Raw genomic sequence first — 24,005 nt, 5'->3', positions numbered from 1 at the left:
TAATCCAGATAATATATTCCATTAATAGCCTATTAGAGTCCACTGCTGGGCTAAAGGCCTCTCCGAACGGAAGGTTTGCCCATACTCACCACGCTGGGCAGACTGGTTGGTAACCGCAGTAAATGTTAGTAGCGGTTACTACTATTTACTGCGGTCGGACACTGCTGCCCGTTTTCCGCCCGGAGGAGTAGTAACAACTGTATTCTGATCTGCCTATATCATATTATGCATCTGCTAACGTCGGTAACAACATAACCACTTATTGACGACCTCTCCAGGGAAGTGGTGAGCGCACATCGCTTAACGTCTAAGCGGAATTGGTCAATTTTGTGGTGTGACCTTGTGGGAGGCTCTCGAATTGGCTAATTACCACAGTACAGAAAAAGACGTTGAACCGCTGAAAAAAACAGCAGGCCTACTTTGTAAGCACTTTTGAAACGATAAGTTTGTTTGTTTTATGTGACTTTACCTCGTGACAAATTTCATATAAACTATTAAAAAAGTCACTGTTCTAAAGATATCACGCTAAATTAAATTGTTAAGTACATAAAGGCAATTTCAATCTTATAAAATTAAGAAAGGGTGATTTTATTTCATTTACTAAGGATACGTTGATAATATCCTTATGTGCGTCTTATAAATAAAAATATAACTTGCTTCAACTGTGAAGGAGAACATCGTGGGGAAACCAGCATGCCTAAGAGTTCCCCATAATGTTCTCTTAACGCCTAAAAGGCCTTAACCTCTCCTCATTGTGGGAGAAGACCCGTGGGCTGTAGTGGGCCGGTAATGTGTCGATATGATGAATAATATCCTCAAAAAACTCCACCACGCTGCTTTAAAGAAGTTTGATGGGCTTCCAATTCCCTCACTCCAGACTGCTACTGAGAATTTTTAACAGAATAATTCAATACATAAGAGTATTCGGCCGACTCGGGATTTGAACCCAGAACCTTACTATCCGTAGTCGAATATGTCAACAACTCGCGCACCAACTTAGTTGATTGTTATCTTGTGACAGATAATTTCAAAGCTATTTCAGCTACGTTAAACCGCCTGCGGCTAGAGTATTCTGTTCGGTAAAAGTTCACAATGAAATAAAAAGGCTGTTCCCAACAATTTTCAACGTGGCACGATAACGAAGGTTCTTTACGAACCACATTTACGTTCTAGATTTTGTCAGGAATTTATTAGATTTAGTGTTAGAATTTTGTAGATGTACGAACAATTTTATTTAAAATCTCATCACGTAGCTCAGAGCTTGGAGAGTGTGTGAATGAAGTCAAGGAAGGAAGGAATTAGAGCATTGTCCTATCACGCTGCTCCACGCTGCGGTTTTGCGGACTATCAATGCTCAGCCAAAACTCTTGGATATAGTAAGCGGATGCTCAGAGGTCCTCTTTGTAGTCAAGAAACAAGAACGACTTTTATTTCTGCCGTCGAGCAGTTTTGCTCGAAAACAGTCTTAAGGGCGCGGTTGCCGGTTTATTTCAGGAGAATGATAACCTATGCCTCAGCTTGCTGAACGGCCCTGTGAGCTCTGTTTGAAGGTTTTCCACCACCATCAATATTTTAGTCTGCCATCTCAGTATTTTTGTGGTTCAAATAATAAATAAATAAATATACTACGACAATACACACATCGCCATCTAGTTCCAAAGTAAGCGTAGCTTGTGTTATGGATACTAAGAGAACTGATTTTTATTTTTTATCAATAATATACATAAATACTTATAATGTATAGATAAACACCCAGAAACTGAAAACATTTATGTTCATCACACTAACATTTTCCAGCTGTGGGAATCGAACCCTCGGCCTTGGAATCAGAAAGCAGGGTCGCTGCCCACTGCGCCAATCGGCCGTTAAATATCCTGTTTATAATGAAAGGTCATCATACATTATAATATAAATCATCACGCTACTTGGCATTGTTAATGTAAGTAATCGGCTAGAGCAAAAATCAATACTATATCAACGCAAAGTGTGTGTTGTTTGTTTCCCTTACTTTGCGCCTCAACTTAACAACCAATCGACTTGAATTTGGCTTATTGCAGACTTTATAGAGTAAGTTTAGAGCACGACTACTTTATATCCCAGCAAAACCAACGGTTCCCGCGGGATTTTCCAAAAACCGTAATAAACGCGGACGAAGTGTGAAGGCGACAGCTAGTATATTATTTATAACCATAAATAAAGTCACTTTAGTTTGTTTTGCAAAACTGTGAAGCGAACTGAAAAAGTCTTTTCTCTACAATTCCACTTGACACGATAACGAACTATGAATGAGAACGCTTGTTCTGGACCAGATTTTAATTGAGCCTGACATTCTACCGGTAGCGTCGGTATTTAGCAAGTCTTTTGCACATTGCCAACAAAGCTTTTATATTCCTTGATAATAGCTAAAAGCTCGACGATATCTGATGGCACAATTAAGATGAGACAATTTTTAACTCGCTTTTATTAGCTTCACCTGTATGTTTGCATGTATGTTTGTTACTATGTTTATAACCGACTTCTTTGGACGCTATTTTGACCCACTTTAAACGGTCAGATTCTGTTCAAACTTTGTAGACATATCGAGGACCGATGACAATACACTAATTTGAGAAGATTATTCCAATTTTCAATATAAAAAATAAGATTGTTTTAGTTTTTTCTTTTTAATAAATTGAAATTAAGAATAGTGTTAAATTTTTTTTTTTTATTCTCACTATTTTTAATTTAAATTTATTATAATTTATTTTCTATTTTTTAGTTCGGTTTTCTATAAAAAGCGTGTTTTTTAGTTTTTTTTTAAACTATTACTTATTTATAGTAATAAGTAGCTGTTACCCGCGTTCTTCTGTCTTTTTTATAGTTATAAATGTCGGACCAAGCAGATGGGCCACCTGATGGTTAGTGGCCACCACCGCCTATAAATAGAGCAACACTTATCAGGGCATGCAAGGAGCACGCCAAAGTCAAAATCAAAAATATCTTTATTCAAGTAGGCCCACTTGGTGGCACTTTTGATGCGTACATAAGAATTACACGGTAGTGAGATGATGGCGATAATCACATTCGGAAACTTAAAACTAAAGCTACGAGGGTTCCAAACGCGTCGTGGTCTAAGAATAAGCCCACAACAAACTTAGCCGGGTGTTTTTTTTTTGTTATCACCATCTCACAATGTAATTTAAAATTATTAGAAGAGCAACCTGGTTAGAGCAATAATCTGCAACATGCCGCCCTGTATTCATCAATTTAAAGCATAGATATTAAGCAGGCAGGCAACAACGCCCTTCAGAACGAAACAATTTGCAACAATTGCAATATTTCTGCTCAACGGCAGAAATAAGCATGGTGATAGTACTTCCCCGGACGAGCTCTGTCACAAAAACTTCTACTACTAAAAAGAAAGAAAGAAAGAAAGAAAAAACTTCTATTTGCATATACACACACTAGAATTAAAATACAACTTGTCACAAAAATTATAGGAACGGTGTGATCCCAAAATGGTCTTCACCCAGCATGTTTGCAGTGCCTGTTAAAGACATACCGCTGATCTTCAATGAAGCCAGACGTGAAGTTTGGACGGTGGGTACTGACAGAGCGACGCTTACTACTTACGCTACTCTGTTTATTAAGGTTTTTTTTATAAATCCCGTGGTAACTACATGTTTAACTTGGATAAAAAGAAACTTATGCTACTCTCCGTCTTTTTAAGTAACTCTAAGCCAAAAATCAAGTTAATTGGTTGCTAAGTTATGGCGTGAAGGTAGGACAAACAAACAAACTCCAAGACCAAGTGGTGAGCGTAAATAATCACCCATAAGGAGAGCAAAGCTTCGCAGTGCAAGGAACACGTCTCGCAACTTGCCGCAACGCATGCTGTGTCCATCAACTCGAGGCGTATGTGATAAGCCTGTAATTACCACGCCCTTTAGACCGGAACACAGCATTGAAACAATACCTTACCTACTTGCTGGTAGAAATAAGCATGGCGATGTATTAAACTGAAACGTAATCTAAAGATATAATACAGCTCATTCCAGTGAACATAAATCTTTGAGCAAACTTAAATTAATGCCTTTTCACAATGTTCCCTGTGGAAAAGGGTAGCACTATTTTTAGATCTGTCAATTCAATTTAGTTTAGTTTAGAGTTTTGTACGCTGCTCGACTCATATACTCGTAACATTGCTTTCTACTCAAGGAAACAATATTACTATTCCCTGAAGATCTAAGACTGGGAATAAGAAATAAAACATTAATAAATGCAAACTCACCTTGAGAATTCTTAGCCGAAGATTCTTGGTTGATACGCAACTTTTCAATTCTGAAAAGAGGAGAAATATTGTTTTACTCTCATAGCTTCTCATAATTTATTGTCAACCAGGAATAGTATGTTAGCCTAAACACTAAGCTAACGAACTATTAACACACTAATTTCTATGTAACCTTAATCGTTATAACCCCATAATAATAAACGACTAACCGCAATTACATAACGTTCCATTAAATATTAATCCGCACTTAAAAGGCTTACTAATCATTGAAAAATAAAATATCTTTTTCTTAATTTACCGAAGCAAAGAATAGAGATCTGAAAATATCAAATAAACGATTCACCGCAGTTTCATAACATCCCATTAAATATTAATCCGCACTTAAAAGACATACTAATCATTGAAAAATAAAAGATCTTTTTCTTAATTTACCCAAGCAAAGAATGGAGATCTGAAAATATCATGATAATTTCAAATAAACGACTAACCGCAGTTACATAACGTCGCATTAAATATTAATAACTGTCAACCCGGTATCTTTGCCGGCATTATCCGTCCCTAATTTGGGGGTTGTCACTTTACCAGTCCCGTTTAAATTTTTAAATAAATCTGGTTGGATTCGCGTATACGGGAAATTCTCAACGGAAAACCATACGAGAACGGAAATAATACGAGTTATATTTCGTTTTTCAGTGACGATTATAAATAATAGCATTTCATGTCAATTGTTATTGTAATAAATTGAAATATATAATATAATAAATTGTTATCTAATATATAAAATTCTAATCTTTATATATTTCTTGTGTGCGTGTGTATGTCACTGAACTACTCATAGACGGCTGGACCAATTTGAATGAATTTTTCGGTATGCATTGGGTGGCAATCCGGATGGTTTAAATTCACAAATCAGCCCGACAGATGGCGCTGGGGTCAGCTAGTTATATTATATATTTCATGTCAATTGTTAATTGTGATAGTAGATATATCCATAAAATTGATATATTTACTAATACCAACAATGAATCCTATCCTATTCTTGGTTTGGTTAGTTTTCCGTATCTCCACGCAGCGACGAAGATTAATATAAGTGCGTTTATTTAGGTTAGAGCCTACTACAATCTTAGACTGCATCTTCAGTTACTATAAATTTTGACGTTTTTAATGACAATGTGAGATGGTGATAACAAAAAGAACACCCGGCTAAGTTTGTTGTGGGCTTCTTCTTAGACCAGGGCGCGATTGGAACCCTCGTAGCTTTAGTTTTAAGTTTACGATTGTAGTTATCGCCATCACTACTCACTGCTATGTACACATTTTGTATATAATAACGCATCAAAAGTGCCATCTATGTGCCTATTTGAATAAAGAAATATTTGACTTTGACTTTGACTTTGACGGTGATAAGCGCAGGTCCACAGGTCTTATAAGTCCCGGGTTCAATTCCCGCAGCGGCAATTAGGGAATTTATAATTTCTTAATTTTTTCTGGTCTGGTCTGATGAGAGGCTCTTAGGACGTGGCTGGTAATTTCCACCGTGCCGACGGAGACGTGCCACCTAGCAATTTAGCGTTCCTGTACGAGTTTGCGTAAAAGCCCATTGGTTGTATGCCTTATAACTTATAAGCCTAACAAGTTAGCCCATCTTAGATTGCACCATCACTTACAATCAGATGTGATTGCAGTTAAGGGCTAACTTGTAAACCCTTACAATCGGTTAGTAGTGGATTCACTGATTCGTACATGAATATTGAAACTTTATCGTAGTTTTTGAAATAGTACGTAAGTACAAAATAAAAAAAAACTCCACTCGAAATTCTGATTTTACTTTTAAAATATTGTTAGCCAGTGTCACTGGGGATTGCGCAAAAATTATAACTATACGTCATATAACTCAATTCAGGCATTTAGAATTTCGGTCGAACAAACAAACTCACATACAAACATATTGATAGCCGATTGGCGCAGTTGGCAGTGATTTTTTCGAGTGATGAACATGAATATATTTCAGTGTCTGGGTGTTTATCTGTGTATTCAAGTATGTATGTAAATTATTCAAAAAATATTCATCAATTATCTTAGAACCCACAACACAAGCTACGCATACTTTGACATGGCGATGTGTATTGTATTGTCGAATCACAATTCTACTTTTATAGCCAATCGTGTATAAAATATTTTTTCGCTGTACCAGATATACATTAAAAAAAAAAAAAAATTAAATCTGTTTATTATAAATAAAAAATACATGGTTGTTTAGATCTCAATTACATTACGCTAATCTTCATTATGGAAGATTTTTGCGCTTGAGAGGGTTGCACAAATATATATTGATTATTATATATTAATTAATGTATAATGTAAGGAAAAAAAAAACAAAAGAAACATTTCTATAGTGATAATTAATGGAATTTGTAGGAATGGTCTGGATGAACTTCCGCCTAGTAGTTTTTGCACGTACCCTGAATGTAATAACGTTTCAATTTGTTTTTGATTTGCTTCAGGTTTTTATTTTCAATTTCTTCTAGCAAAGGTCTAGGTAATTTTTCATTATTTTATCTTTACTAGAATAAAAAGATTAAGGTTATAGAAAGAAAAAGCTTTCACTTTACTTTTAAATGGATAGAAGGCGAATATTAATCTCGTCTCAAAAATATTCTTATTCTCATACAAAAAAGTAAGAAAGGCGAGTATCGTAAAAGCTTTTAAAGCCGCGCTGACAAAATATAGCGGCCATCATAAATTCATTATGAACAGGAAGTTAAAAATAAATTAATGGCCCTAGAGTCATATTAATCTTATTTATCGCTAAGCCAATATGAAAAAAGCGTTATGAGCGACCCCTAACATCGTAAATCTGGGGTGCCTACTACCTAATCCCTATGCCCAATGCTGTGTCATTTGAAACGAATACCTAATGTCAATCAATAGACGTCCACTGCTGGACATAGGTCTTTTTTAGGGAGTTCCAAATACAAAAGCCTTTTACCGATTGGGTCCAGCTGCTCACTGTGACCCGTTGGATGTCATCTGTCAACCTCGTCGGGGGTCTAACAAAGCTGCGGTTACCGGTGCGAGGTCACCGTTCCAGCACCTTGGAACCCAAACATCCATTGGTTTTCCGAGCTCTGTTCTCTACCCATTGCTACTTTAGCTTCGCCACTCGATGAGCTATGTTCTTCTACGGATCGTCACATTCCTGATTTGATCACGTAGAGATACTTAGAGAATTGCTATCACGAACACCCGCTGAGTGTCCCTTTTTATTTTCTACTAAAAGCGAGCCCTTGACTGCAATCTCACCTGGTGGTAAATTCTGACGCAGTAAAGGATGGTAGCGGGCTAACCTTAGTTATATTTAATCGATTTCTACGCGACCAAAGTACCGGAATGCTTTTAATAGCTTAGTGGCACGTATTTGTCGGTAGGGTGGTGACTAGCCAAGGCCGAAGCTTTCCACAAGAGCAGACCAGAGAATAATCGGAAATTATAAATTCCCAAATCGCCACTGCTAGGAATCGAACGCGGAACCTGCAATTTTTAAGGAGGAGGGAGAGGGGTGGTCGTCAGAGGTTGACCTCTTCCTATAAGATCCATAGCCCATAGAATACATTACAAGCTTTTATTTTGTTTCACCTGCCTCGGTGTCGGTCAGACTATAAACAAATTCTGTAAAACTTACTTGGTTTCCGATTGAGCTAAAATTTTGCGAACTAAACAGTACTATTCGTAAGTGGATAGCCATCAAACAAAACAGAGAAACATTCCTAGGGTAAGGAACACTTCTGCGAGTAATACTGTGGCCATTAACCTGAGGCGTAGATGTTAAGCCCCATGTTTGCAGTTAAGCCCCCTATGTTTGCAGTTACACCGGCAACGACGCCCTTCAGACTGGAACAGAACATTGCGACAATACTGCTTTGCGGCACATATAAGCATGGCTACTACGAGTACTAAAAGCATACAGATTTATCGGAAGACAATGCAACATTATTATGGCGTGGAGCTGATCTGATCATGGAGTCGTAAGGTAGCAACGTTTTTTCCGTTGGGAGACATTAGCCACTCTACCGATAAAGCCAATGCCACCAAGCAATTGATGTGTTCCAGCACGGTAATAACGTACCTCACAACTGGCTTCCGATAGGCGTAAATCCCGCGATCATTGCTGTCAAACGTAATACATTTGCGACGTTAGACAGCAAAGGTTGCAAGAATTACGCCTGTCGCTAGCCAGACGAGAGATACGTCATCACCCTGCGGTACTGTACCGCGTGGAAACGTGGTTTTAAAGGGATAACTTTTTGTGGAATAAAAATTAATGGGGATCTTAGTAAAAAAACCACAACAGAATGTTTTTCTTCAACGTGAAAGCAATTGATATTTGATTTCTTCACATCAACCCATTACCGGCCCACTACAGAACATGGGTCTCCAACCACAACGAGATAGAGTTAAGGCCGTAATCCACCACACTGGCCCAGTGCGGATTGGTGGACTCCACGCACCTTTGAGTACATTATATAGATTTCTCAGAAATGCAGGTTCCCTCACGCTGTTATTCTTCCCGTTGAAGAAAGTGATGAAGTCGACCCCCGGAAAGTGAAGTCGAGCTTCTACCCAATGCGCTATTGTCGCTTCTTTAATTGATTGCTAGAATATAACCGCTTCAAAAAATATTAATACAATTTGAGCTTGAAGCTATAGCAGTAAAACCCCACATATAAGGGTCAAAAATTTACAGCCGCAGAGCCACTAGACCCATGAAATTCACCAGGGACATAACCCTAACATTGTAGGAAAATAAACTTTTCTAGTTATAGTCCAGCGAAACTTTTATGAATGTAGGGTTGGACGACGAGACGAAATAATTTATAGACTAGCTGCCCTTGTAAAACTCCCATCCTTTTTTATAATAATTGAGTTCTACATAAAATAAATGAATGAAAAGTCCGTGGTTTCATCTCGAAAAACTATTGTAAAATTGTTGAATGATGTTGGAAAAGAGCAAGTCGGATTCTTCTCGGCGATTTCCCTTTCGAACCGGTGCAGCGCTAGTGCTTTGTTATTTGATTTTTAATTTACTAGCGGTCCCTAGCGACTTCGTCCGCGGTTACTCGTAAGACAAATATAAAAAATAGACTGATGCTGTCGCAGATTTTTTTAAGAACTTTGTCATGGTTTTATTGAAACTTTAACTGTTTACGCAGCGCACGCAGCGGAAGCTCTCTGAGATCATAGCGTTCAAATTAACAAACAAACAAACTCTTGAGTTTTATATATTTGTACATATATTTTAAAGGTGGCGATAGCGTATTCTTTTATTTATTGCAATAAAGTATATCTGCATTGTATTCGAAAGGCAAAGGAATGACGTAGCCTGAACCTACGCTGCCTACGAGTGCTACGAGAACAAAACTTCAGAACTCCCAGACATGCTACCTCTACACGCAATACGACAATAAAGTTTGACTTGCTAGTTCTAATAAAAATGTCGGCGCTAGCATTATTATTTTACACAAGCAATTAAGCGCTTGCTAAAGTGTTTCTTATAGTTATCTCCCTTCAAAATTGGTTTAGGTATTTAAAATTTTAGCCTTGGTAATCAGGCAAAAACATTTTAAATGGTTTAGGTTGTGCTCTTAAAAATCATATGAGCTTTCAAATACTTCTTTATTCAAACCGGCCCATAGAATGCATTTCTGTTGCGTATATAAAATAATTGGAAACGGTAGTGAGATGAACAGCATTCGCAGTATAAGGCTTTAAGGGTTTGAAAGGTGCACTGTTCTAAGAAGAAGCTAAAACAAACATAACCAAGTTTTTTTTTATTACTTCAGTCATTGAAACATTTTAATTTTATTGATTTGCAAAGAAATTATAAAACTAAGATAAAATTTGACTCTTTCTTCTTTCTTTGTTTGTTTGTTTGCTTTTTAACTGTAGTATTAATACGTATGTCTATATTTAGCTTAACTACTGTAACTTTTTGATGCAATTTGAAATAGAAATAAACACGGACAAAGGATACTATTTATCCCGGGAAAACAAAGAGTCCTTACGAGTTCTACAATAACATTTATTAACATCTATTTACCTATGTTCAGCACAATCGTTGAACTGACAAGATAACTTACAGGAGATGGATATAGGATCATAATATTCATCCCGAGAAATTTAAGGAGTATTAAGGGGTCATAAAATATAGACTGAGTTAAGGTCGAGTCAAATATGTCTGTTTTTTGTGACTTGTCCTGATGCCAGATTCTTATACTGTTGAGAATATAGTCTATTTCATAATGTGATGTTTTTTGATCTTCCCATGTCAGTAAATATATCTAATGTCAGTGCACTAAGAAACGCATATTGAGCACAAGTGATGTGTTGTGGCAGCGCCATCAATCACTGTTCCGCTCACAACCCCAGTTATAAAAATGTTTAAAAAGTGTATATATCTTTTTTGTAATTAATAGTTAAGTAAACTGAGTACATTTTAAATACGACAACGGTAAGACGGTCACCATTTATGTAACAAAAGACTCTTAATTTGGTTTAATACAAACGAAAATAAAAGAAAAAGACAAAGCAGTTACCGAAGAGCTCATTTGGTCGTAGTAATCTAATCTCTACTTGTTTTTTCCGAACTAATTTCAAAGAAGCGTCGTTAAAGTCTCCATCCCGATCGTAAATCCAGGACGTTGTTATGTTCTACCATTGCAAAATGAAGTCACAGATCCCTGGCAGTCAATTTAAACACTCTAATGTAAAAAAAGACATACATGATACTTTAAATTCATGAAATAATACAAAGAACCATTAGATTGAGTTTTATGAAAATTGACAATTTTTTCTGATTAATGTCATCTTAAGGAACAGGAGATTGTATACAGCTCAAGGTGTACAAACAACGAACTGCTCCATTTTTAAGTCAATTATTTCATCAAAAGAGCAGCTTGAAAATGTTGAAATTACTCTTACTTTCAGTTTTAGTAAATAAAAGAAAACAAAATAATATGGCATTTATAAGACTATTGTCAACTACCGAAACTTATCTATACCTATAGTAAAACTGTAACTGAAAGATTTCTGTGCATTTAATATATTTTGAAATTTTTGACCGGGGGATGCTTTATAATCGAGACAGTCCAAAATAGATTTTTATTTAATTTTTGTCCGTCTGTCTGTCTGTCTTTCTGTCCGGGCATCTCGTGAAAACTACTGAACGGATTTAAATACAATTTGGTATAGTGGTAGCTGATATACCGGGTCTACATGCAGGATACTTCTTATCCCGATAAACAATAAGTTTCCTCCGGGAAATGGGATGAAATTTTTTATCAATTTTACTTCATAGCTCCGTTATATTTCGTCCAATTTTTATAATTCTTTTTTTATTTGAAAGTGTATACTATCAAGCATGTTCTGTCTCATTTTAATGAAGATCTGATAAATATTATCGGAGATAAACATATATATAGACATAACTCTTCACAGACGCGGGGCATATGGGACAACGATCGAATGCATGCGTATCATCTTACTAAATAGTAATATTATAAATGCTAAAGAAATAAAATAATATAAATATTAATTTTGATTATATACATGCAAATTCAGTTTTAAAATATTCAAATTGAACCTATCGCTTAGAAGTTGCGGAGCGTATAGATTAACACGTACGGCCGCGAATAACATAGTTTGGAAATAAAACAGGTCCACCTGGTAGGTAATGCTGCAATTAGTTTCTAGATTTTTTTCTAGGTGCAGACGAAGTTGCGCAGGTCAGCTAGTTTTTCATAAAATAAAGAATGCAAAATATCGCACTTAATTTACTTCAAATACTTATGAAAATTATACGAAAGCCAATGAACCACCTTATTCAAAATAAGTCGCAAATACCAGCATCCCCACCCCGCCCCCCAAACTATAAAATATGCGGTATCGGGGCCTCGGCTATATTGCAATTCTTTGTAACCCCAGCCTGTAATTTTCCATTACTTATATATATATGCATTAAGCCGTAATAGCTTAACAGTATTGCTAATTCACCTTATTTATTCGTTCTTCGGAACCGGAACAACGAAAGATTAGTGCCAGTTTTATTAAACTTTCATTTTACCCCCGCGCTTGCTTTGGTAATTCTGATTTTATTAGTGAATTCAATGTTTTGTAATAAAAATAAATTGTAATTTTCAAAAAGCAATTGTTTTTGATAGTTTTTAGTATAATTTACATTCCTATTTGTATGTTAACACCATCAGAGATGCTTGGCGTGAAGTTTTTAAAACAATTGGGAGTTTAAATGCTAACATACAAATGAATGAATGAATGAATGATATATCAAGAGGGTATAATTTGGTGGCCTTATCGCTACATAGAGATTTTTTCCAGGCAACCAAAGGCGTAAAAGGAAAAAGCATAGCAAAGATAGGTGGTGCAATAAATATGATATAAACATTACACAAATATATAAATATAATGTATTACTATTATATATATATATTTTATATAGATTAAATAACATGATCCCCAATCTACTAAAAATATATACAAATAAATATATGTAAACCTATAAAATAAATACTTAAATCAATATATAAAATTTACAATTTAAAAGAATAAAATTATTCAAATGTGTTTTGAACGAAGTAATATGGTTACAACATTTACAATCTTTTTCCTTACTTAATTGGATTGTATTGGATCGTAAATTTAGACTACTTCTTAATATAAACCACAAAAATAGCACGTAGCTGTTCTATTAAAATAAAAACATTCGTAACATATTTTACCGATAATATCTAACGGCGAGTCGAGAATAACACTTCCAATATACCTATTCCTTACTTATGCCTTTTATACTGAAGAGTAGTTTTTGTATGAGTGTGTATTTAGGCTTTAACATCATGCCTTGCAAACGCGTTAAGAATTTTACAGAAAACCTGAGCCTGGTCCTTATTACAAAGGCAGTTCGAAAGAAAGAAGATTAAGAACGGTTCAACAATCGTATGAAACGAAAATCTGTCGAAACGATAACAACTCCTTTTAACGCTGCAATAAAACCAGCAAAAAATTATGTAATTGAATAAGATTGTATACTAATATTTTCAGTCTACATTTTAATAAACAGTCTGCAAGATAATAAAACAACAGTGGAAGGGTTCTGACAAAGAGATGTGAGTCCGTCAGTTTAAATAAGGTTTCATTTGAAATGTAAATTTCATGAAATGTGCGCTCTCGGACCCTTTCAAATCAACGTGCAGGTTTTCGAATAACATAACTCGTATGCAGTCTGAAAACTCCAGACTTTTCGAGGAATTTATCATTGTCACTATGCAAAAATACGTCAATCCATTTCGCATTTACAACATTGGTGGGATTGCAGCTAAATATGACCCTATTCTTTGCTAGGTACTTATTATCTTAGTGTGTAACAGATGGGAGTATGTTTAACCAATTCTGACAACCCAATTTAGTTATGCGCCATAATAAAATATCATAAAATGGCTCATAGAAGGGGATACAATAATTTGACTCTGATGTAGGAGGAAAAATAATGTAGTACAAATTCTCAAGTCGTACGAAAGACAGAATGCAGAGTCGAAAATACTATTCTTTCAAAGTGTCACAAAAAACAAAGACACTAACATAAGACGAATATAAAATAGTAATTGAGAACTCGCAGTTCAGAGAAAATATACTCGTAGTCCTCAAGTTACATCATTATCATTATCATTATATCAATGCATTACCGGCCCAGTTGAGGGCACGGGTGTCCTTCCACGATAAGAAGGACCGTAAGGGTGTAGTCACCATGCTGGTCCAGTGCAGATTGGTGGACTCGGTTCTCAAGGTATGTACCTTGAGAACATTACGGAGCACTCTCAGCCATGCGAGTTTCCTCACGATGTTTTCCTTTCCCGTTGAGAGAAATGACATTTTTAATGCCTAAAACGCACATTAATTATAAAAATAGAGATGCGTGATCCAATTTTAACTGCAGATTCCAGATTTTTTAAACACTTTTTATACTAAAAATATTTAAGTCATTATTGGACATAAATGAGGGAGGACCCACACACCATGTAATGAGTAATGACTTATGACAGATGAAGATAAACTTACATTGTGTGTTCTGATCAACAATTATCTAATGATAGGTTTGAGAAACTTCTGATTTCTTTCGCCATTATTCTATAGGTACGGATAAAATAAAATAAAATTGTCTAATTCTGTCTGTATAAAATAAAACTATATTTGTAAATTATCGGCTCCCCGAAAGTGAAGTCGAAGCCCTACCCACTGGGATATCGCTTCCAATTCTAAGGTTATAATTTATTATTAAGAAATGAGTGCAATAAAAATTGTAATATAATTTATCAGAAGTAAATATGAGATCATTAAAAGCACAAAAACTACTACTCAAAAGTGTTTTAATAAATCAGTAAGCGTTACCAAATAGGGAGTGAAATAACGAAACGTTATTTAACAATTACTGAAGTTAACCAATTATTCTGATCGATTGGATAAACACAAACGTAGGCACATGAAATGAACGCATGGCGCAGATTGGTTCTGGTTGTACTACATACCTTTATTTGTCTAAGCGATTGTTCTACGGATAACAAACTGAGCGAGTAAACCGTGCCAATTGCTTTTTGGGGATATCGGATTTGTATATCCCTTGTTTCGAGTAGATATCATAGCACTAGGTAAGAGTATACACAATAAATAACGCCGAGGCGGATGAGATATTAAAACATTTCAAGCTAAAGATCAGGTATTGGCAATATAAAATCTAAGAGTTTAGTTAAATAATGCGTAAGAACAACTTTTACTTAAGCAAACGTGAAAAACGGAAAATTTTAAATAAATAGTAAGAATAGTGTAAAAAATATAATCACTCGTGTGTAACTTTTACTTTCCAAACACATGTAGATTATGAGGTTACTGAATATCGAATGTCAATAAACTTTAAATGCCGTTGATAACGATACGATTTTACGTCCCATAGCAGCATTTCCAAACAGCTACTTACTCGTACATCCATTACAAACTGAGAAGTCAGTTACTTTTCAATCTCTAAAAACATGCGTATAACGATATTAAAAAGAGTTCCGGTTTCACTTTCTAGTATATCTTATTCACTTCACTTTCTAGATAGTTTATCTATTCATTTAACAATGTATTTTCAGCACCGGCTCTTTCCTGCTCATCTGTTGCAGACAGATTGTCACATTTAGTTCTATACTACTTGTTCAAGAACTCTATTGAACTCCACGCGACAATATACTTAACTGTCAACTGTGCGATGTTAGGACCAGTCCTAGCTTTGCACTCTGCTTTAGCACACAAATTGTTCGAAATATAAAAGATAAACGTAGCATAGCTGACTTATTTTGTATATAATAGACGTAAAATAAATAACATGTCAAACCCAACATGTGATAAAAAGCTTTTTAAGTAAAGTAAACACAGAAAAAATACAATTATTTAGCTGATTATTCTAATTAAAATAATTCAACACTTGGCGTTTCGAAACTATATTCAGATAAACAACATTTTGAGTTTTAAAGAGTTTAAAAAACAAAGATAATTAATAGCAAAAACCACAAAGTTTTTAAAGTACCCTGTGTCTGTGTTTTAAACAATGTTTCATTTAAAATTCATCGAATTCGCTTCTCAATTACTGTAACTAAAATGAAATAAAATATCTTATTTTAAATTTTCATTTTTAAAAATATATAATCACAAAATATTTTAATATAGAGTGTGGGAAGAAATTAAGCTGTAGGCGACTTTTTTAAATTACTGCAAAAACAGAAGGGTATTTTTAGATTTCATCTGTATCATAATTTTTTATTATGTGTATTTATATGACTTTTCAAACATTTCTAGACTGATTTACAACTTATTTTTTTACCTTTTGTCCTCTAAAGTTCCTAACATAGCGTCGAAGTTATCTGATAACCTTTATGTTACTGTCTTCTTTGTTTAATTATATTCCTGTTGTTTTTTGTTTTTATTGGATACTAACATTGCCCTGCGGTTTCACCTGCGCCAATTACGGGTCGCAGTGTGCACACGCACAGTCTACATCTTCCCCAATATATAGGATTTTTGAAATCAAGACTGAATTTAGAAGTACATACAAACAGTTTTTGAGCTTTATTATAATAAGCACAGATTTATCAACTCATTTATGTGGCATGTTTGTTGATACTATACTTAGTAAAAACAAACATGCCTCATAAATGAGTTGAGACTTAAGTGGAAGGTTTTCTGCTGTTCCTTGTGTCTTCGTTTATGTCCAATAATAAACTGGATCGTCACATAACTTAAGCAGAACCAAAATTGATAATAAAACTTTTCGAAAAACGGTTTATTAAAATCAGTTTAGATATGACATGAATATGTTTATATTTTAAAATCAACTCAAACTATCATCCTGAATTCTAAAGCAACCATATTGTTTTTCGGAATTATGAATATCCTGAATAATTAATACTGAGAGAATTTTAATACCGTTAAAATTATCTCAGTATTAATAGTACAGACTCTGTACAAAACAGAAACAGAAATAAATAGATGTCGGTTTTAGGTTCTTAATCAAAGTTAATTTTTATTATAACAAGCTAAATATGGAAGTAGCCTAAAACAGACGAGTAGCTTTAGCTACATGCACCAAACATAGATACATGATTGGTTTTTAGATGTTTCTTGGTTATCAAAGACATGTGACCACGACTAAGACACCGGTAGGTATCTTTGCATTGTTCATGTCCATATAAGACTAAAATGTATCGAAAAATCAGTCATATTTTTATGACATAAAAAACCCACCAATTCGATGCCATGAACATTGGTTTTTAATCAAATTTGTAATAATCCTCATCAATTTAATAAAATATCTATCAAATATGAATTTATAGTTATATAAAATTTAATTATTTACCAACTTTATAAATTTACTGTAACACATGTTAATTATTCAAAGCATTGCATGGTATGTGACGCAAAGTAACGCCAGCTTCTATTAAACGTATTGAAAACTTTTAAGACAACGAGTAGTTCAACTGAAACTTATTGTGCAATTGAAGTTGGAAACGTTCAAATCGATTATCCTATGCGAGTTACCTAAAAGGCAATCTGCAGTGCTATTCTCTATACTTATAACTTTGCTTTCAACATTCTGTGCACCAATTTAAAATGAAATATTTTGTGTATGTTTTTTAACCCTCGACAGAAAAAAGACAGGTTGTCATAAGTACATAAGTTTGACGTGTCACAAGTTTATTCAAAAATACACACCATATAGACTAGACCTTTATCAAGCTTTATTGGGAAATAAATTAGAAACCCACTTTTGAACTTTAATTATTACAAATTTATAAATTTTTATTTTCTTCTATTTCTTAAATAAATAAATATACAACGACAATACCGCTATCTAGTCCCAAAAGTAAGCGTAGCCTTATGACTGACGATGATATTTCTATATATAAAATACATAAATACTTATAATATAAAGATAAACACCCAGGCACTGAAAAACATTCATGTTCATTACACAAACATTTTCCAGGTGTGGGAATCGAACCAGAAAGCAGGCAGCCCACTGCGCCAATCAGCCGTTCAAATTTCAAATATATGTAAAAAGCTGGGCACGATTTGAACCTCCAACTCTCAGCTGGCAATCCCGGCTTGTGCGTTTTACCAACAGAGCTTCGGTTTTCATATATAACCATACCGAAATCCGAAAAAATTCATACCGAAAATAGTTTGAATTTTTATCAGTTTTATAGACACTGTATATTAAATTAATTAATTTATAATTTCATTCTTTGTTTTATTTTTATAATTACCAACCACCATTTTTTATTATGATTGGATACTTAAAACTTGAAGAAAAGGTACGTGCATAACCAAAATAATCTTGTCTTTAAACTCTATTATGATTCCTAGACAATATTTCCCGTCTTCCAATTTCCATAACTGTTCAGAACCACTTAGGGCGTAATACGGGACGTGTGCCAACTGCACTATGTAATTTAACCTTCTCCCAGTTTCTTTGTTTTACGTAATGCTCCCAAGAAGTAAGGCTAGGGGAAAGATTAGGGGTATGAATACCATACTCCCTAACAGGATAGCCCGCTACCATCTTAGACTGCATCATCACTTACCACTAGTTGAGATTGCAGTCAAGGATTAACTTGTAGTGGTATTAAACCAACATGTTACGTTAACTTTTAAATTACTTTATGGTAAGAGCAGAACGATATTTTAAATCATATCAGATCAGTATTAAATTGAAATTAGTTGTTATTATAATTTAAAGAAACAAAAAGCTATTCCACTGCTAAATAAAATTCAAATGTTAAGAAAAGTACATTATGTTACAAAAAGGTCTCGATGCTATTGAACTAAGAGTATAATGAGCTTTCATATTTTTAATAAAAACATTTTTTTTTTCGATTTAAATTTATTATCAAAAGAACTCCTAAAAATTCTTTGTGTTTAATAATCTTATACGTTCTTTCTGAATATAAAAGTGCAAGATAAACCGGCTATACATTTTAACGTATAAACTTGCGTTTCCAGGAAAACTTTAGCAATCGTGTCACTAAATCTCTAACTTAGACAGCATTTCTAGAATGCCGAGCGCTCTGCGTGAAACTATCCAACAAACTTGCTATCTTTCACTTTTTGAAATAACATCGTACACAGACCTGAATAATATCACTGCTTATGAACTTATCATTTAATAAAAGGAAATTTTACAAACTGTGATGGATGTTAAAGCAACCCTAACTTACATGGCGAGTAATGGACACTTCATAATATTAAATCGGGTACTTTAACCTCACCTACTACAAGAAATAAATCTGAAGCTAAGCTAAAACAAGTTATTACAAGGAAGCTCTTGCAATACCCATATAAGCTGATAATTGAAACAGTATACTTTTAAAATCGTGATAAACTACAGAACGTTGTGAGAACCTACCTTTGTATGACCAAAGTGAATTTAAAAATAATAGGTTTAAGTTTTGACCTTACAGCAGTTTCTCCTAGCAACCGAAAGGTAAACATTAACAACTAATGTCTTTTTTAATTAAACATTAAACAACTTTTAAGTTGCGAACATTAACAAATCATTACTTTATCACGAGCACAAATGGGGTAAAAAAGCATAGGTGCTTTACTTTGTTATTCAAATTTTTTAATTAAAAATAGAAGTCACTAAACGTAAAAGTTAAAAAGTTCCTACCTTTCTTCTGGTACGTCCGCCGCGAACGAAGACTAAAAGCCAACTGACGACACTGGGCTATCAAATGACGTCTTTCGTCGTAAAGAATGCTTCTACCCGACATATTCAGTGCCGAAGCAATATGCCTCTTGAATAGAGACACGAAACTCGATGCTCGTGCAAGAACTCTGTCATTTCATTGAAGTACGATGCCTTTTTATTAGCTCGAATTTAATTTTTTATGCGGTTTACGTGCTTCAATCTTCTAATTTTTTTGTTATATAGTTATGTTTCTATTCTATTCATTTTTCTGTATACTAGTTTCTATTGTACTTATACCGTTCCGTAGGATTATTAAATTGGTCAAATAAAATTGTCTCTTTCTCACAAATATTTTGTTTTTAGTTGAATTCTAAAAACCCATCATTTCATTACTTTTAACAGTGCTGTACAAAAATAAAATGTATTTAGTTCTTTGAAATTAAATCTCTAAGAACATTTGACATTGAAACTACTTTAACAAAAATTTACCTAGGTGCCCACGTCAACCACGTATTTTAATATTTAATTTAGTAACAGTATACACGGAACAACTATATCATAACTCTCCCCTAGTGGAATTGCGCGTTAAATTGTTCGTTTCTTTACTGCATAAATTAATTTTATTGAAATAGAACCTTTTACACGTAAAGTACCTTCTTTTACCCATAGATATAACATTGCACTAACAAACTATCCTATATGGATGACAGCGCGCGTATGCGGTTTTAACTAAATGTCGCTTGTTCTTGGTTGTCATACAATATAGATTACAATATGATTACCTCCTCTGAGTTTTAAAGAACAGTAGTTACGATGCATCGCATCGTGTATAGTTACTTTTTATATATTCAGAGGTAAAGCCTGTGTATAATATGAACAACCCTCTAATCTATTCAACGAGAACTTTAGAATCTGGTTTGTCTTTTAGAGCAAGGCAAGACCTTTCGGGTTATTCAGCGTTTATCTAGGCTAATTTCTCCGCAAACGTAGCAATCAATTATTTTATAACGGTATCTATTTTATCTAGTAGACAGATCATTTTAAAGCTGCAATTTAAAATTATGTAGTTTTTAATATTTCTGTATATGAATTAATATCTATTATTAAGCAACCAAAATAAAAGGTTTTAAAATCAAATGCCGGTGTTGAAATATTATTGTTGGAATAACACAAACACTGCAAACGTCTACAGGCCATCTGAATCCTAGCTGCCTTGACATTAGTTGAACAAACATTATATTATATGTATTTCCAGCCATGTTCCAATTTCCACCTGCACTCTGTGATTAAATTGTCCCTTATGTTATTTTGCCGAGCAGCGAGCCAAATTTGGAACAATCGATATTTTGTTTAACCCTCATTACTTATCCACTCGCACAAATTTGCGCAGACAAAACGTAGCTGAATTAAGCAATACTAATATGTCAGTTTTGCGACTACAAAACAACACTGGCAAGAGGCCAACATTACGAACGCCTATACGTAGTTGAATCTTAATTAAAACCATTTGAATAAGTCGCAGAATCCAAAGTAATACCACTATAGGCACCACATTGGATACATTCATTAAACATTAACGCCATTACAGGCATTATACCTTTGTTAGAACACCGTATTACGAGTTTTATTACGCCGTTACTCTTTATGAGTACTGTTAATTTGTAGTTAATAACAAACTTTTCAAAGAAACTAATAAACCTACAATATCAATGAAGTATTAAATATTCAATACAATTATGATTATTTTACGCTAAATATGCTTGGGTTGAGAAACGGCTATTATTTTCACCGAACCAGCAGCAACTAAATATTTTTTTTACCACAGATAAAAATCTGCGAAAAGGAACCACCGATCCGTGGCTGCGATAAACAAACACACTTATGCTAAACACGCGAAAGTATAAGCATCTGATTAATACAAAATCCTATTATTAACAACACGAAATACACCTGTACTACGCTTGTTTAACCTTCAACCTTTGTAGCCATGCCCGTACAATCCTCTTAAAAGACGAAAGCGAGCCAAATTTGTATTAATCGATGGCCTATCTTTTCTGAACTCGGAAGCTCACGGATAACTTGGACTGTGTGTCTGGGATATTTTTATTTTTAACTTTAGAAGCGATTTCATACGTCTAAACAAAACGTGATAGTTAACTTCAGGGTTTCACCTTTCGTGTCTCTTTATAAGAATTTTCAAGAACCAACATAATTTAAATTTTTAATTTTATTTGACACAGCTAGGAAAACCTGGACGATGCGTACAAATTTAAATATTTATTTTATTTCAAATCTACAATGACACAGATTCTCAGAAACTCATCACTTGAAAATCTCGAAGTAACTATAACGCACTACGGATTTTTTTTTGCAATGATGAAGCCTGTTTTTATTTCATAAATCTACTATCGGGATGCTTTGGAAGATTGTATGAAAGTCCTACGTTTTTGGTAGTAGGAGGACTACCCTCTCAGAGAGAGACCTCTTACTACCACTAGGTAGTAAGAGGTCTCTCTTACTTCTACTAACTTCCACTAATATCACTAGTAGCATATCACTAATGAAGATTGTATCAAAATCGGGTTTTTTTTTCCTCTTAAGAGCTTCCGCTACGTGCGCTGCGTAAACGGTTAAATTTTCTATAAAATCATGTGTGACAAAGTGGTTCACCTTTAAAAGCTCGAAGAAAAAGTCCGGTACAGCATATGTCTATTAGTCTAGTCGAGCTGTTGAAAATGGTACAAAATAGAGATACTGCTCTTAAAATTATGTGCGATAGCTCATTGGATCCGGAATGACTCCTAGAAAAATGTGCCAAAAGCGTGTATTAACTATGCTACTACTACGTGTATAATTTTTGCAATTTATGTGCCAATACAGTAAATTTTTTATGTAGTTAATTCAAAACTTATTAATTCAATTATTTCAAAACTTCTTAGCCTGATCTACACCCTAAAGGGGTGTGGATCGTTACGTCCCCTAAGAGTGGATTAAAATATACTCTGGAGTGTACCTACTATTGTGTCCACCATATTTGTTTATGGATATTTCATTGAATATCTACAGCGAGTCTTTAATGCTGAGATATTTTAGACGATCTATTGCTAATGTTTAACAGTATTATCGTATCGCGTAGCACGTTGCAAACGTGATATTCGTATAGTCGCAGCCTGTTAAACAAATCTAGATTTTAGCACAAAGGACGCAAGGATGCAATTTATTTAATGCGGTCTATTTGGATAGTCCATAGCAAAGATTAAAGTCCGCTTTTAAAATTTAAAATTGTGAACTATAAGTACGATATTTAACATCCGTCATCGATGCAAAACGTTAAATAAAGGAATATATAGACATAATTTCAGTTTAATTCTAGGATTTGGCCAAAAGTTGTCACTTACGAAATCCTCATTACATACATATTGAAAAGGGCATTGTCCACCCCTGTGACCCGGGGTTTTGGACATCAGTCCCGATCATAATCGCTAAGATGTCATAGTAATCGTTAAAGCCTGCCAACCCGTACTGGATATCCAGTAAGAGAGGAGAATGGGTTTCATGATGATGATGTTGATACAGTTGCAAAATCTATATATATATATATTTTCACATAATGCATTAACAAAATAACTGTGATCTATCTTTCATCGTCTGCCACGAATAAACATCTCATACATTCTATATCAGAAATAGTAAGAGAACTGGGATATGTCAACGAGATCTATTTGAGACAAACTCTTACAAACCTATCGCTAAATAATCTGTAGCAAAGTTCAAAAGTTCCAACTTAGTAAAGGTCGGTTTAAATATAGGATACCTACCAAAGTTCAAGAGATACTTTAAGCTTTAGAGCGAAAGATGAAGTACAAGCAAAACCAATAAAAAGTTTTATTCTAGAGTCATGTCTGTAAAGTTATCGGGTTTAAATCCAAGGGGAGCCCCCTTCTAGGGGGATCCCCTTGGATTATGGTAATTTTTGACCATTATTATTTTAGCTGATACTCATCTGTGACTTGGCCTCTCGTAATAATAACTGTCCTGTTATTTATGTATTTTTAATTTTAAATTTATGACATGCCATTTGTATCAATTTATACTGTAATTTTAATTTTTAATTCGATATTGTATATTGTTAATTATTTTGTATATTGTTAATTTTTTCTTTTCTCTAATATTGTTATTTTAAATGTATTAATATGGGCTTTGCCTGAAATAAATAGATTATTATTATTATTATTTACTGTTTTACTTTGCTAACATAAATAAAGGTACACAATGACACATTGTTGTTCTCTTCAGTTAACTGTTGGCAACTAGCGCGAGACAATATTGAGTAGCACGAGACACAGTGTTGAGAAGCACGAGACAGTGTTCAGAAGCGCAATGTACTGAGCGCTGCCTCGTGCTGGATTCGAATATTAACCTTAATACTTTAATTGTATCTATGGT

The 24,005-nt window shown here is 34.3% G+C and overlaps 1 protein-coding gene across 1 annotated transcript in view; it reads right to left on the bottom strand.

Annotated features, from left to right (window-relative positions):
• The window catches only part of LOC120624779 (leucine-rich repeat-containing protein 70), a 164,566-nt gene that overhangs the window by 84,249 nt on the left and 56,312 nt on the right, over positions 1-24,005 (bottom strand). The window contains exon 2 of the mRNA XM_039891509.1: positions 4,271-4,320. The gene's annotated coding sequence lies outside the window, so the exon portion shown is untranslated. The remainder of the gene's footprint in view (positions 1-4,270; positions 4,321-24,005) is intronic.

Source organism: Pararge aegeria, chromosome 6, assembly GCF_905163445.1.
Source record: "Pararge aegeria chromosome 6, ilParAegt1.1, whole genome shotgun sequence".
NCBI lineage: Eukaryota > Metazoa > Arthropoda > Insecta > Lepidoptera > Nymphalidae > Pararge > Pararge aegeria.
The sequence above is the reverse complement of the archived record's forward strand: the minus strand, read 5'-3'. Positions and strand labels throughout refer to the sequence as shown.